We start from the raw sequence: 16,821 nt of genomic DNA, 5'->3' as shown, positions 1-16,821 counted from the left end.
CCTTTCTGAAATAAGGCCCAGTGTGTCAACACTGGCTTTATCAAAATAGATGTAGGGAAAAGACACATTTTAGGCATGGGATCATGAGGGAAATGTAAATTTTGAGTCCCAATTTGTGTGCATCTTCAAAATTTGGCTTTTATAGGGGTGAGATCACCCCATCTGATGAAGGCAAAATCAACACAGTTTTGACATACTAATGTCTCATATGGCCTTCACTTTATCAAAGTTGAACTTTGTAAGTTCCTGAGTTGGGGATGTGTATGTTATGGTTTTAAACATGCCTGTTTAGCCACAAAAAAGGCTATATACTGTCAAACATACATGTTATACACCAAAGATGTTGGTTTGTTAAAAAACCCTTTTATAACGCACATGTGAATGTGCTTGGAGTAAAATGTTTTATACTCAACAATGTGTGGCTTCTTCTTTCAATGCTCAATACCAGTTTTTTGGTGTAGTTACAGTGACAATTGGGGGTATTTACTAAAGGCAAATCCACTTTGCACTTCCAAGTGCACTTGTAGTGCAAAGTGGATTTGCCTTTAGTAAATAACCCCCCCACTGTGCTGTAAAATTTGCCTAAATCAGGCAATTTTAGGGACTACAAGCAATTAATTCATGGAGTTGAAAAGGATGATTATTTTTTATCATTAATGCATTACATACATTAACAACAAAAACATTGTGTGTGTGTAGCAGAACTATAGCACAACATAACATAATAGTTAGCTGAGATTGTCACCTCATGTATCAAATAAGTTACGTTTGCACTATTGAAGAAAATGGCTAATAATAAAAGGCCATTGGAGAACCTAGGAGACAAGATAAGAAACACAGGCAGTAAATCAAATGAAATATGAGTTTAGTTTTTCAAAAAAAAATTATTTTAAAGAGCTTCCAGATTCTCTGGTAAATCAATTGCCCCCCTAACCACGAAGTACTCACATAGCTTTGCCGTACTTCGCGGGCACTTGGGGGGGCAAGCCAGGACTGCCAGTTTCAAGCGCTGTCATTGTTTGCGCCGGTGAGTCGGCCTTAGTCGCAACTGAGGCCAGATAGTTGGCTGCATTCTTCAGTAGAATGATATGGTTGAGTTTGTATTCAGCCATATTGATGGCCGTTTGGAAAAGCCGGAATCGGCTGGCCATTATGCCAAAGGCATTTTCGACCACTCTTCTGGCACGGGCCAGCCGGTAATTAAAAACCCTCTGCTCCGGGGTCAGGGTTCTCATGGGGAACGGCCTTATCAAATGCTCCCCCAGCGCAAAGGCCTCATCCGCCACAAAAAGAAAATGGGAGACACGCCACATTATCCACTGGAGGTGGCAACCCCAAGCTGCCATTCTGGAGACACCTGTAAAATTCCGTCTGTGGGATGACTCCACCATCTGACATACGGCCATTCTTCCCTACGTCCAGATATAAGAACTCACAATTTGCCATCACCACCACCAATATCACAATACTACTGTACCCCTTGTAATTAAAGTAGTATGACCCGGAGTTAGGGGGTGGGACAATCCAGACGTGCTTCCCATCTATCGCACCACCGCAGTTGGGAAAGTCCACTGCTGGTCGAATTGGGAGGCCACAGTCTGCCATTCCTGTGTGTTGGAAGGAAACTGTGGAGTCAAACAAAAAAATTAGTACTTTTGCACATAACATTGCAAGCAGATTAGACACAAACATTCTACCTTGCCAACATAAGTATAACAGTTATTGAAATTAGTATTTAAAGACAAAAGTATAAGGTCCACTTATCAAATTCCTTACCCCATCTGATTGGGCATTGTAAAAATTTTATGGTGGGGGGTAGATGTTTTGGACAGGTAACCCTCTCCACTTTATTGAGAGCTGAATGCATAAATAATGTGTGTTACTTTGGCCAGCCCCTCCTTACTTACACTATTGGCAACCCACTGGACAGGTAAGAAGTGTCATAATCCAAAAATATGAATACACACTGTCCAAATTGAAGCACATTTTTACATTCTGCAATTACCTATCAAGATAATAGGAGAACAAAACATTAAACAGTACCATTTGAAAGTATTCAGGCAGGCACTTGCACTACATGCTTTGGTGAAGTCATCCATAAATCTGACCACAAAAGAGGTAGGTATAGTGTGTATGGGTTGGGCAAAGTCAGCAGATAGAGTATTGGTATCGGTTGACTTAGCGGTTGGGGGAGGGAGGCTTCCAAATGAGTTTTGGGCCCAAAAAAAAAGACTCTTGCACTTCCCCTGAATTTAATAAATTCATATAATATTTGGACACATTTTAGGGGGTGTTTAGGGTAAGCACTACAATGGAGCTGACAAAATACATTGTTAAGTAACTAGGCTAGGTGTGTATGGGCCCAGGATAGCATGCTGGGGAGGTTAGTGAAGGCAAATATGCATGAACGACAAAAAAGGAGCATTAAAAGCTTACAGCATGCATGAGGAAAAAGAGGACATTCACAGCATATTACAATCATGGTAATTATGGAATGATTAAATAAATAAAATAAATTAGCAAACATTAAATACATAGAATGTGATGTTAAAGGATAAAACTTACCTTAATATAGTCCTTCTGCAGGACCTGAATGATGGCAGAATAGGTCTCTGGAATAATGATTCCCAGAGCCTGGGGAGAGATCCCAGTCGTGAACTTGATATCCTGGAGACTTCTCCCCATTGCCAAGTACCGCAAAGGTGGCGACGAGCCTTTGTTCGGGAGTGATGGCTTACCGCATGCAGGTGTCCTGCTTGGTAATATAGGGGGACAGCAAAGCCAACAGACGGTGAAAGATGGGGTCCGTCACCCGGAGATAGTTCCTTAAATTATCAGGATTATTCTACTGGAGCTCCCGCAACAAAGGCATATGAGAGAATTGGTCACGATTAAGTAACCAATTCTTGGTTCGAGAACTCCTCCTCCCCCTGTTCATGGACTAGACTTGGATCAAAGCAAGAACTCCAACACCAAGCCCAACAACGACACGAGCTCCCCAACGAGAACGCAACATGGCTAGAAAACAAACGGCTGCTCAGAACAAACTGACAGAACGCACTGAAAATCAGAAAGGACCTGAGAAGAACCAGCTGAAAATCAGAAACGAGCGGACAAGAACACACTGAAAATCAGAAGCAAACTATAAATAGAACGCACTGAAAGAGAGGAACGAACTGACAACACGCACTGAAGAACAGATACGAACCGACAAGCTGAAAAGCAGAAATGAACTGAAAAGCACGAATCGTCTCTCACCAAACTTCTACTAACACGCGATAAACACGAGATTAGCAGAAGGAGCCCAAAGGCTATTGAACCTCCTTTTTATCGGCTCGTCGTACGTTTTGTGTGACCGTGTGTATGCAAGACAAGTTTGAGCCAACAACATTCGAACAAAAATCCACGGTTTTGTTGGCGGAAAGTCCGATCATGTGTACGCGGCATTCGAATTTACAAGCTTATGTGAATGACCATCCGCATATCAATGAAAGTTACTAGAGCCTCAAATAGGACTTCAAAAGAGTTTAGTTAGCCAGGTGCAAGGTGCCACTCCCTTCAGAATGTATAAATTGTATTACAAGGCCCTAGCCATTCAAAATAATTTTTTTGAATGTATCACCATGTACTGTATTGTTCACCCTGCTTGTAGGTAGCTACAGGCTTGTATAATCTGGCTTCAGCAGTCAAAATGTTACTGAAACCCCTTGAGTTTTGGGTTTCCCTATCAGTGAGTGTGGCAGTGAAGGCTACTTTTTACATTTTGTAGCAAGCTTGTTTATTTATTTTTTCTTTATTTTTACTGAAATTCTACTTTAGCACAGTCTGATCTGTTTAATGGTCATTCAGTACTCATGGGGACTTTGATCAGTGCTAAGAGAATTGTTAGTGGGTATGGATATTTGAACAGCTGCAGTACTACATAGAAAACATCTTATCTTTTCAGAACTTGCAAAGGTTTCCAATTTAAAAGATCACTTCTTCTATCTTACTGCTATTGACAAATGTACTGATCAGTAATAAATTCCTCACACTACACACAAAATAAACAAAAGTAAAGATAAGTCATGCAATTTCACTTTGCTCCCATCAGGAGAAATGAAACTTGGCTACTGCTGTTCCAACTTTAGTAGGCCCATAGTTTGCCATGGATCTTCATGATACAGGCAGGCCAGGGGCTCTGCTTTGTGCAGCACCCCGAAACAGTGGGCAGGCATCAAGTATCTCATAGAGCAGGGGGTTGATGAGTGGAGGAATTTTACAGGAAACTGACAGAGGCAAAAGCACAGGAGCAGATGCTCTGGCCCTTCTCTGCCAGAACCATGTAGTGCTCATGTCTGGCAGGGGATTATTCTGCCCGACAGAGCAGCAAATGAGGCCAAAGTCAGGTGCTGGAATAAGCATTACAACATTTAACATTTTTGCTTTTGGGTTTAGATGCACTATTAGAGTCGGTTCACACTGAGGCAGCACTACTTGCAGCTCGACTGCCTCAGACGACTTGAACACGACTGCAGCGGCGACTTGCAAAACGACTTCTATATAGAAGTCAATGCAAGTCGCCTCAAGTCGCCCCCAAAGTAGTACAGGAACCTTTTTCTAAGTCGGAGCGACTTGCGTCGCTCCGATTAGAACGGTTCCATTGTACAGAACGGGACGCTACTTGTCAGGCGGCTAAGTCGCCTGACAAGTCGTCCTAGTGTGAACCGGCTTTTAATGAGCAGTACTTTGTAGTGGTAACAAAACATCAAAATTACTGTTGCTTTCTTACATTGTTGTAAAACCAGTGGAGAGGGCTTGATAACCATCACTAGAGAAGCTCTGCCACACACTACAGCATAATCCACACAAGTGAGGATCGGAAGGCAGGTTAACATACAGTATATATAGGTGAGGGTGAGACAAAGATAATGATCCAGATGAAAGTATTCATTAAAACTGTGGTCGTCCACTCTCCTTCCAGATACCCTAGCTACATGCATTGAGCACTTACTGTGACATATAAATACCAAAAGTGTTATACCCTACTAAACCTTTTATTCAACCACTAGTTTATTTCATGTGTTTTTTAACCACTTCAGCCCCGGAAGATTTTACCCCCTTCCTGACCAGAGAACTGACAATTGCGCGGTTGTGCGATGTTGCACCCAAACAAAATTGATGTCCTTTTTTTCCCACAAATAGAGCTTTCTTATGGTGGTATTTGATCACCTCTGCGATTTTAATTTTTTGCGCTATAAACAAAAAAAGAGCATCAATTTTGAAAAAAAGCAATATTTTTTACGTTTTGCTATAATAAATACAGCCCCAAAAAAACATTTTTCCTCAGTTTAGGCCAAAATGTATTCTACATTTTTTTGTAAAAAAAAATCACAATAAGCGTATATTGATTGGTTTGCGCAAAAGTTTTATGGCATTTTTATTGTTATTTTTTATTAGTAATGGCAGCAATCTGCAATTTTTATCGTGACTGCGACATTATGGCGGACACATCGCACACTTTCGACACTATTTTGGAACCATTGTCATTTATACAGCAATTGGTGCTATAAGAATGCACTGATTACTGTGTAAATGACACTGGCAGGGGTTAAGTGTGTCCTAGGGAGTGATTCTAACTGTGGGGGGGGTGGGCTACAACTCATATGACAGCGATCACTGCTCCCGATGACAGGGAGCAGTGATCTCTGTCATGTCACAAGGCAGAACGGGGAAATGCCTTGTTTACATAGGCATCTCCCCATTCTGCGGCTCCTTGACAAAATCGCCGGGTCCCACGGGCACTGTGACGCTGTATGCGCGCCACCAATTAAAGGGGACATACAGGTACGCCCATTTTCCTATCGCTGCTATTGTGCCGACATATATCGGCATGCAGCGGTCAGCAACTGGTTAAACGGCAGTATAAAAAAGTGGTGGTGAAAAAAGCACTTGTGCTTTTAGGCTACTATTTGTTCCCCCAAAACTCTCCACTACAAGGGTACCAGAAGAAGGTGTAGTACTGACACATTTTTTAAGTCTCTTCAGACCCTGGTCACAAGCTTGCCTCCTCACGTACAATGCAAGATTTAGGGACCAGTCATTGCCTGGAGTTTCGAGCAGAAGAGAACAGCGCTGAAGCGAGTATAAGGAAAGTAATATATCTTATTCCTGACCCTTAGACCAGAGGTCTCCAAACTATGGCCTGTGGGCCACATTCGGCATGCTATAAAAGATTTTACCTGGCCCACAGCAGCTTCAGATGTGAAAGGGGGAACTCTGATGGAAAGGGGGGCTCTGATGTGAACAGGGTAACTTCAGATGTGGGGGAGGATTCTGATATAAAAAGGGGTGTCTAATGTAAAAGGGTGGACTCTGTGATGAAATAGGGGGGCTTCTGATATAAAAAAAGGGGAGACTTCTGATGTGAGGAGGGGACTCTGATTTGATAGGGGGGCTTCTGATGTGAAAGGGGGACTCTGTTGTGAGACAATGGGGGGCTCTGATGTGAAAGGGGGGACTCTAATGTATAGGGGCTTCTGAGGTGAAAGGGGGACTTATGATATGTGAAGTTATTTATTGGAATGTGTTTTTTTTTCATTCATTTAAATTTGAATCATTCATTTATAAAAAAAAAAAAAATTTTACCTGCGAATATTTATAAAATATACAATGTGACCCTCGTACTCAAAAGATTGGAGACCCCCGCCCTAGACTGAATGATTTAACCCTTGCAGTGAGGGAAAGGGGGGGTGGCATTATAAAATGAAGGCCACAGTGTGGAGTGGAGTGTATCCCATATTGGTCTTTTTGCGTAATGCAGCAGAAAGAATTCTGTGATTGGAGGAGCTGCCAGTCACATGACTTTCCATTCGTCTTGGAACCCTGAAGCCAGTGGAATACAAACCACATCTGCTGTGCTATATAAGTGTGTAGTATATATCAGTGGCGGCTGGTGCTCAAAATTTTTGGGGGGGGCGCAAACAGACTGAAATTTTTTGAAAAATACTGAACAAAAAACCATCAATTGCAGCCTCACTGTGCCCATCAAATGCAGCCACAGTGCCCATCAATTTTAAATTTGAATCATTCATTTATAAAACACTTTTTTTGACCTGCCAATATTTATAAAATATACAATGTGACCCTCTTACTCAAAAGATTGGAGACCCCGCCCTAGACTGAATGATTTAACCCTTTCAGCGAGGGAAGGGGGGTAGCATTATAAAATGAAGGCCACAGGGTGTCTGCAGTGTATCCCATACTGGTCTTTTTGCATAATGCAGCAGAAAGAATTCCAAGGTGATTGGAGGAGGTGCCACATGACTTTCTTAGAACCCTGAAGCCAGTGGAATACAAACCACATCTGCTGTGCTATATAAGTGTGTAGTATATACCAGTGGCGGCTGGTGCTCAATTTTTTTTTTTTGGGGGGGGCGCAAACAAGCAGAAAAATACTAAAAAAAAAAAAACATCAATTGCAGCCTCACTGTGCCCATCAATTGCAGCCACTGTGCCCATCAAATGCAGCCACTGTGCCATCAATTGCAGCCACTGTGCCCATCAAATGCAACCACTGTGCTATCAATTGCAGCCACTGTGCCCATCAAATGCAGCTACTGTGCCATCAAATGCAGCAACTGTGACATCAAATGCAGCAACTGTGACATCAATTGCAGCCACTGTGCCTATCAAATGCAGCCACTGTGCCCATCAATTGCAGCCACTGTGCCCATCAAATGAAGCCACTGTGCCCATCAATTGCAGCAATTGTGCCCATCAAATGAAGCCACTGTGCCATCAATTGCAGCCACTGTGCTCATCAAATGCAGCCACTGTGCCCATAAAATGCAGCCACTGTGCCCATTAATTGCAGCAACTGTGCCCATCAATTGCAGCCACTGTGCCCATCAAATTGCAGGCACTGTGCCATCAATTGCAGCCACTGTGCCCATCAAATGCAGCTACTGTGCCCATCAATTGCAGCCACTGTGCCCATCAAATGCAACCACTGTGCCATCAAATGCAGCAACTGTGCCCATCAATTGCAGCCACTGTGCCCATCAATTGCAGCCACTGTGCCCATCAAATGCAACCACTGTGCCATCAAATTCAGCCACTGTGCCCATCAAATTGCAGCCACTGTGCCACCAATTGCAGCCACTGTGCCCATAAAATGCAGCCACTGTTCCCATCAATTGCAGCTACTGTGCCCATCAATTGCAGCCACTGAGCCCATCAAATGCAGCCACTGTGCCCATTAAATGCAGCCACTGTGCCCATCAGTTGCAGCCCCTATGCCCATCAAATGCAGCTACTGTGCCATCAAATGCAGCAACTGTGACTTCAATTGCAGCCACTGTGCCCATCAAATGCAGCCACTGTGCCATCAATTGCAGCCACTGTGTCCATCAAATGCAGCCACTGTGCCCATCAATTGCAGCCACTGTGCCCATCAAATTAAGCCACTGTGCCATCAAATGCAGCCACTGTGCCATCAATTGCAGCCACTGTGCCATCAATTGCAGCCACTGTGCTCATCAAATGAAGCCACTGTGCCCGTCAATTGCAGCCACTGTGCCCATCAAATGCAGCCACTGTGCTATCAATTGCAGCTACTGTGCCCATCAATTGCAGCCACTGTGCCCATCAAATGCAACCACTGTGCCCATCAAATTGCAGCCACTATGCCATCAATTGCAGCCACTGTGCCCATCAAATGCAGCCACTGTTCCCATCAAATGCAGCTACTGTGCCCATCAAATGCAGCCACTGTGCCATCAATTTCAGCCACTGTGCCCATCAATTACAGCCACTGTGCCCATCAATTGCAGCCACTGTGACCCCCCAGCGGCATTTAACCAGCTCCCCCACCGTTGTCATTCAAGCGCCTGGCGTCCTGAAAGGGGCCGGACGCATGAATAGGGGGTGGTCGCAGCGGCCATGGATAGATTCATGCTATGCATGAATCTATCCATTACTCATATAGGGGAGTGGCATGATAGAGGGGGCGGTGCCCGTGCGCCCTTAATGGACGGACCACCACTGGTATATACTGTATATTTTTTATTGTATTCACTTTTTTATAAGCATCAGTATGACTGTGGAAGGACTTCTGTTTAACCAGTTGCCAAACGCCGCACGCCGATGTACGTCGGCACAATGGCACGGGCAGGCATAAGGGCTTACCTGTAAGTCCCTGCCTGCCCGTGGGCGGGGGGTCCAATCGGACCCCCCCTGGTGCCTGCGGTGGTCGGATTCTGGTCAGGAGCGATCCGAGGTGAGGGGGAGACCACTGATTCATGGCCACCCCCTCACGATCGCTCCTGACAATGACAAGCTTCCTTGGCTTCTGTAATGTAAACAGAAGCGGAGGAAGTGATGTCATCTCTCCTCGAGTCGGTCTTTTCGTCCTGACGCCGAGGAGAGAAGACATCAAGTAAGTCTGCACCAACACTACACTTACAGTAGAACACTCTAGGCACACTTATCACCCCCCTGTCACAGTGACACCAATAGCAGTTTTTTCTTTTTCTGATTATTGCATTGGTGTCAGTTTGTGACAGTTATAAGTGGTAGGGCAGTTAGTGTTAGGCCCCTTTAGGTCTAGGGCACACCCCTAACCCCCCTAATAAAGTTTTAACCCCGTGATCACCCCCCGTCGCCAGTGTCACTAAGCGATCGTTTTTCTGATCGCTGTATTAGTGTCACAGGTGACGCTAGTTAGGGAGGTAAGTATTTAGGTTCGCCGTCAGCTTTTTATAGTGTCAGGAACACCCATATACTGCCTAATAAAGGTTTTAACTGATTGCCCCCTAATTAACCCTTTCACCAGTGATCACCGTATAACTGTTACGGGTGACGCTGGTTAGTTTGTTTATTATAGTTTCAGGGCACCCACTGTTTATTACCTAATAAAGGTTTAACCCGCTAATCGGCGGTGATATAAGTTAAGTTTTAGGGTCAGATAGGGTCTGCGTCGCCCCATTCAGCGTCAGGTTAGTGCCAGTACAGCTAACACCCATGCACGCAGCATATACCTCCCTTAGTGGTATAGTATCTGAACGGATCAATATCTGATCCGATCAGATCTATACTAGCCTCCCCAGCAGTTTAGGGTTCCCAAAAACGCAGTGTTAGCGGGATCAGCCCAGATACCTGCTAGCACCTGCGTTTTGCCCCTCCACCCAGCCAACCCAAGTGCAGTATCGATCGATCACTGTCACTTACAAAACACTAAACACATAACTGCAGTGTTCGCAGAGTCAGGCCTGATCCCTGCGATCGCTAACAGTTTTTTGGTAGCGTTTTGATACAGTCGCTAACAGTCAGGAGCTTTTTTACCTGTGAGTCTCACTAGTGTACCACTAAATTTAGAGCCCAAAATGGCAAATCGAAGGTACACTAGTGAAGAGGCCTACACGTTTCTGAGCATGACAGATAGTGAAGAAGTAGTCACTCATCTGTCAGATTCAGGCTCAGAATACGAACCTGTAGACAGCAGCGGCTCCATGACAGATAGCTCTGACAACGGAGTTGTGATCCCTGCCAAGGTCAGGCGTACCAGACCCCAATCTTCTTCTTCTGCTGTTGAGGTGCAAGAACCGTAGGGCTCTCGCTATGGAGCAGAGCAGTACTAGCGCCGCTATTCCTTCTGGTGAACTGGCAAGCACCAGAGGCCTAGTACACCCTGGTCGTACATCCAGCACTGCAGTAACACTTGGGACGTGGCGAGTCCCATAAGTGCAGTTCAAGCTGGCGAGGTTGCAAGCACAAGTAGTGTCCCGCTGCCACCAAGTAGACGAACACAGGCCCGTCGTGCACATAGTGTCCTTCCTGCTGCATTCGCCAATCCTAATTGGGAACCCACCACATCTGCAGCACCCGTACTTCCCTCATTCACTGGCCAACCCGGTATTCTTGTGGAAACATTTGATTTTACGCCACTTGATTTTTATTCGTTGTTTTTCGCCGAAGATTTCTATAGATCTATTGTGGACCAAAGCAATTTGTACGCTGGTCAACACATCGCCACTATTCCCCAGTCCTCCCTTGCCAGAGATTGGAGACCAATTATGGTTTCCGAATTTAAGCTCTTTCTGGGCCTTTCCCTCAACATGGGCATAACTAAAAAGAGTGAGTTACGGTCATATTGGTCCACTGACCCAATTCACCATATGCCCTTGTTGTCTGCGTTGATGAGTCCCTGATTAAGTTTTATGGCCGCTTGTCATTCAAACAGTACCTTCCCAGCAAGTGTGCCAGATGTATAAGCTCTGTGACAGGGCCACAGGCTATACATGTAGTTTTATGGTTTACGAGGAAAAAGAATGCCACGTAGAGCAGACAAATTGCCCTGACTACAGCGTTGGCAAGATTGTGTGGGACTTGATGTCACCCTTTTTCGGAAAGGGGTACCACTTATATGTGGACAATTATTACACGAGCGTGCCACTTTTTAGTCACCTTTTTGATCATCAGATTGGAGCATGTGGCACCATGCGATCTAATCACCGGGGGTTTCCCCAGAGGCTTATAGATTCCCATCTTAGGCTGGGGGAGAGAGTCTGCTTGCAGTGTAATAATTTGCTCGCTATGAAGTGGAGGGATAATAAGAATGTTTTCGTTCTTACCTCCCTTCATGCAGACACGACGGTCCAAATTACTACGGCGACTGGTGTTGTGGAGAAACCCCTCTGTGTCCACGAATATAACCAAAATATGGGAGGGGTGGACCTCAACGACCAGTTGTCGCCGTACCTAGTTGCCTGTAAGGCCAGACGCTGGTATAAAAAAGTGTCTGTATACTTATTTCAGTTGGCTTTGCTGAACGCTCATGTGCTATACAAAGCTTCAGGATGGACTGGATCCTTCCTTAAATTCCAGGAAGGGATCGTCAGAGCCCTTCTGTTTCCAGACGGTGCTCCACTTCACCTTCCCAATCCAAATGCAGTAAGCTGGCTGCATGGGAGGCATTTTCCTTATGTCCTCCTGCATACCCCCACCCAACGAGCCCCCCAAAGAAAATGTTGTGTCTGCAGAAAGCGCGGATATAGGCGTGACACCCGCTATTATTGTCCCTCCTGTCCTGACAATCCTGGTCTTTGCATTGGTGAATGTTTTGAGCGCTACCATACACTAGTTGAGTTTTAGCGTAGGGTACAGCATTCCACAGACTATGCACACTTTCACAGGGTCTCCCAAGATGCCATCGCATTTTGAGAGACCCAAACCTGGAACAGGTTACAGTTACAAAAGTTACAGTTGTAAAAAAAAAAGTAAAAAAAAAATACCCAAAAAAATATAAAATAAAAAAACAAAAATAGTTGTCGTTTTATTGTTCTCTCTCTCTCTCTATTGTTCTGCTTTTACTGTATTCTATTCTGCAATGTTTTATTGTTATGTTTTATCATGTTTGCTTTTCAGGTATGTAATTTTTTTATACTTTACTGTTTACTGTGTTTTATTGTTAACCATTTTTTTGTTTTCAGGTACGCCATTCAGCTGCAGTGCGGATTTATTTATCTTGACAGCAGCAGCGTTTGCTCCCACGATACATAAAGCCGTGACTCCAGCGCTGTCTGAGGTGATTTCACCACCACAGTTACATACTTCAGCATATATGCCGAACCATGGGGGCGGAGGAGCGATTGGCTCCTACCTTTTGCGGGTGGATGCCCCCATGCTTCGGTATATATATATTTTAGGCATAGGTTGCGTTAAAAAATGTTTTATTTTTTACTATGCTTTTTTGTATTTGCTTTGCAGGTATGGCAAGTCTTACTGTTATACTGTAATGTTACTTTGTTTTATTGTTAACCATCATTTGCTTAGCAGGTACGCCATTCAGTTGCAGCGCGGATTTATTTATCTTGACAGCAACAGCGTTTGCTACCACGATACATAAAGCCGTGACTCCAGCACTGTCGGAGGTGATTTCACCACCACAGTTACATACTTCAGCATATATGCCGAAGCATGGGGGCAGCAGAGGCGGAGGAGCAATTTGCTCCTACCTTTTGCGGGTGGATGCCCCCATGCTTCGGCATATATATATTTTAGGCACATGTTGCGTTAAAAAATGTTTTATTTTTTACTATGCTTTTTTGTATTTGCTTTGCAGGTATGGTAGGTCTTACTGTTATACTGTAATGTTACTTTGTTTTATTGTTAACCAACATTTGCTTAGCAGGTGAAGTAGAATAGTAAAGTATCGAACCAGGCAGAAATTCAGCAATGCAGGTTTATTAACAGCTGGTAACATACAGGTTTATGTTCAAAGTATTACAAGATACAGGTCTAATTTATACAGTTTCTTATAATGCAAGCATATTAGATATAAATATTCTTATCCTCTAACCACATTGAAACAATTGTGAATTGTTCTCACCTTGAACCAGAATGGGTCTTTACTGCCAATTCTTGGGAACCTGTCACCTGATAGGGACCAGCCAATTGGCCGGTGGTCTGGTTCCCTCACAGAGTTCTGAGTTCCAGCTCGACCAAGTTCGTGAGGGAAATTCACCTGAGACCACATTCTGGAACAAGTTAAGAAGTCTTCTCTGACTCATATGAGGAGACAAGTTAGGACAGATACTTGCCCATTGGTTCTGACCTCTATGACCCGTGCAATAGGGCAGCATACACAGAGTTCAGCCTTATGAGCTCCTATCTGACTTGTCTGTCTAACAATTGTAGAGCTTGCATTTATATACCCTTTTACAAGTCTTATCTTAACATCTCTCTTACATATGATTGGTCGCTAAGATCTACGTCAATGTAACTAACCATAAATCTGACACCTGTTCTACAACCAGATAAACTTAAATATTCCCAAAATTCCTATATGTTCATTAAAGTGATTTATAACTGGTTTTGTCCAATTAAAAACACCTGTGTAGAGACAGTCTGGCACCCAGCTGTGTTATCAAACTCTCCTTATCTTGATAAGATTTAACTAAGTTCAAGAATTACAGATTGATGACATTTGGGAAAATGAACTTTCAATAACCCCACCAGATGTGTTATATGTTTCACTATATGTATGGATTTTACCAGTTTTAATGAGGGCACAAGCAGAAATTTGTTTGACCCTGTCAAACTTAATTTAATGTACTGTACATAACTTTAATTATTTCTAAACCACCTGTTTTCTTATCTTTATCTGTCTGATTTATATGCATTTCAGGCTTGAGACAATTCTATATAACTTGAATCTATTCTAATGAACTTTCACCCAGTAGACTATCTTAATACATTTTCGAGAACACCTGTGTACAAGTACTTGTCATAAAGCAGAGGTCATTTAAAGTTCAACACATAAAAATGAAGACTTTCTAAATCTGGAAAACACAGTATACATTATTAAAGATGAATAATTGTTGCTTTACTTATTGAATAACAATATTGATAAAACCACTACTATATAATAACACGAATAATAATAATAATAATGATCAATAAAATATATGCAAATCAATATGAATAATATGAAATACATTGGCTAATATGAGATTCCACAACACAGGTACGCCATTCAGTTGCAGCACGGATTTATTTATCTTGACAGCAACAGCGTTTGCTCCCACAATACATAAAGCCGTGACTCTAGCGCTGTCGGAGGTGATTTCACCACCACAGTTAAAAAAAAGAGCATATATGCCGAAGCATGGGGGCAGCAGGGGCGGAGGAGCAATTTGCTCCTAACTTTTGGGGCGGATGCCCCCATGCTTCGGCATATATAAATGGTGCATGTATGCCCATCATTAGAAGTGGGTGGATGAAGGGAGGTATTCTAATGGTGGGCATACCCACCGATCAATCTCTTTTCTTCGTTCAGCCCATGGGCTGCATGAAAAAAAAGATTACAATATATGCCCAATAAGGACCAGCAACATACTGGTATGTTGCTGAACTTTGAGTGGTTATACCAGAATGATGCCTGCAGGTTTAGGTATCATCTTGGTATCATTCTTTTCAGCCAGTGGTCGGCTTTCATGTAAAAGTAATCCTAGCAGCTAATTAGCCTCTAGACTGCTTTTACAAGCAGTGGGAGGGAATGTGTCCCCCCCCACCGTCTTCCATGGATTTCTCTGGCTCTCCTGTCCCAACAGGGAACCCGAGAATGCAGCTGGTGATTCGCACAGCTGACCATAGAGCTGATCAGAGACCAGAATGGCTCCAACCATCTCTATGGCCTAAGAAACCGGAAGCTACGAGAATTTCATGACTTAGATTTCGCCGGATGTAAACAGCACCATTGGGAAGTTGGGAAAGCATTTTATCACACCAATCTTGGTGTGGTCAGATGCTTTGAGGGCAGAGGAGAGATCTAGGGTCTAATAGACCCCAATTTTTCAAAAAAGAGTACCTGTCACTACCTATTGCTATCATAGGGGATATTTACATTCCCTGAGAAAACAATAAAAATGATTTTAAAAAAATGAAAGGAACAGTTTAAAAATAAGATAAAAAAGCAAAAAAAAAAATAATAAAGAAAAAAAAAAAAGCACCCCTGTTCCCCCCTGCTCTCACGCAAAGCGTTGGTCTGGCGTCAAATGTAAACAGCAATTGCACCTTGCATGTGAGGTATCACCACGAAGGTCAGATCGCGTGAAGTAATTTTAGCAGTAGACCTCCTCTGTAAATCTAAAGTGGTAACCTGTAAAGGCTTTTAAAAATGTATGTAGTTTGTCGCCACTGCACGTTTGTGCGCAATTTTAAAGCATGTCGTGTTTGGTATCCATGTACTCGGCCTAAGATCATCTTTTTTATTACATCAAACATTTGGGCAATATAGTGTGTTTTAGTGCGTTAAAATTTTAAAAAGTGTGTTTTTTCCCAAAAAAATGCATTTGAAAAATCGCTGCGCAAAATACTGTGTGAAAAAAAAAAAATGAAACATCCACCATTTTAATCTGTAGGGCTTTTTCTTTAAAAAAATATATTATGTTTGGGGGTTCAAAGTAAAATAATAAATGTAAAATTGATGCGCTTTAAAATGTGATCATTGTGCAAAAATACTTAAATATATAAATAAATAATGCATATAAACATTATATATAAACCTAAAATATAAAGGTATAAATAATTATGGTGCTAATAAATAATTAATTTCCCCAGAGTTCATCTACAAACAAGTGATGTGACGGTGAATAAAAGATATAATAATTATAATAACACTCTGAGCATAAAAATATCCAAGCGGAGATAGATTTGTAGGAGAAAATAAAAGTAATTAAACAATTCCTTCCCTTAATCCAATTGATTGATTCACTGGGTTAAATAGTTTGTTTCAGGATATTTGTTTTTTCTTGCATCCCACTTCAGCCATAATACTGCTGGTAAATCGGTTCTCAGGATAAAGATTTATGCAAGACAAGCAAAAAGATATATCATTGTGCAGTGAACTTCTGAGATAGTACACAAGCAAACAGCGATAAGAGATACACTCACATACTCCCGGTATATTAAAGGCATTCAGGTATGCAGATTGCAGTCAGCCGCTGTGGACGAGGCTTCCCATAGAGAAACCGCTGCTGTTAAACTCAAGATGTTTTGCAACACTGAACGTCCTAAGCTCCTCCTACGCGTTGCGTCACTGGCACGTGACTTTCTCAATCCTTGATCCTTTAGAAAGTCACGTGCCAGTGACGCAACGCGTGGGAGGAGCTTAGGACATTCAGTGCTGCAATACATCTTGAGTTTAATAGCAGCGGTTTCTCTATGGGAAGCCTCGTCCACAGCGGCCGACTGCAATCTGCATACCTGAATGAAGTTCACTGCACAATGTTTGTAGATGAACTCTGGGGAATTTAATTATTTATTAGCACCATAATTATT

Source organism: Aquarana catesbeiana, linkage group LG02 (genome assembly GCF_042186555.1).
Source record: "Aquarana catesbeiana isolate 2022-GZ linkage group LG02, ASM4218655v1, whole genome shotgun sequence".
In the NCBI taxonomy this organism is placed as follows: Eukaryota; Metazoa; Chordata; class Amphibia; order Anura; family Ranidae; genus Aquarana; species Aquarana catesbeiana.
The sequence above is the reverse complement of the archived record's forward strand: the minus strand, read 5'-3'. Positions refer to the sequence as shown.